Genomic DNA, 484 nt, shown 5'->3' on the forward strand with positions numbered 1-484 from the left:
GGCATCCGCCCGCCGAGATGAAAGGCGCCGCTGGGCTGCCCCGGCTGCACTGGCAAAGCCGAGGAGGAAAAACATTCCAGAAGAGTTGCTCAGTGCCGGCCACACGGCCCCAGCAGGCTTGGTGAAGGCTGCTTGCCATCCGCACTTGGGACATATTCTCCAAGGAACCTCCTCCTTGTTCCAAAAGGCTCAAGAAATGCCAAGCAAGCCACCTGCCTTCCCCCTCCTACGGGAGGCACATCCCTGCCCGGAGAGCTCTTGGGAGGAAGGGCCAGGTCCTTGGGTAAGGCTGCTCTGGAAGTGGCACCAAAGCTTTACTGGTGCCCAGACCTCAAGCACATAGGGTCTCCAGAGCCTTCCCCAGCCCGCTCACAGGGCCCCAAAAGCTGTGGAAGACACAAGGAGCCTCCCAAGGCGTTGAACCTCCACCCATCCCACCCAGCAGCCCCCGCAGGGGCAGGGCCCCCCTCGGCCCCTCCCGCAA

The sequence above is a fragment of the Egretta garzetta genome, unplaced genomic scaffold (assembly GCF_000687185.1).
Source record: "Egretta garzetta isolate BGI_Z169 unplaced genomic scaffold, ASM68718v1 scaffold4, whole genome shotgun sequence".
Lineage (NCBI taxonomy): Eukaryota > Metazoa > Chordata > Aves > Pelecaniformes > Ardeidae > Egretta > Egretta garzetta.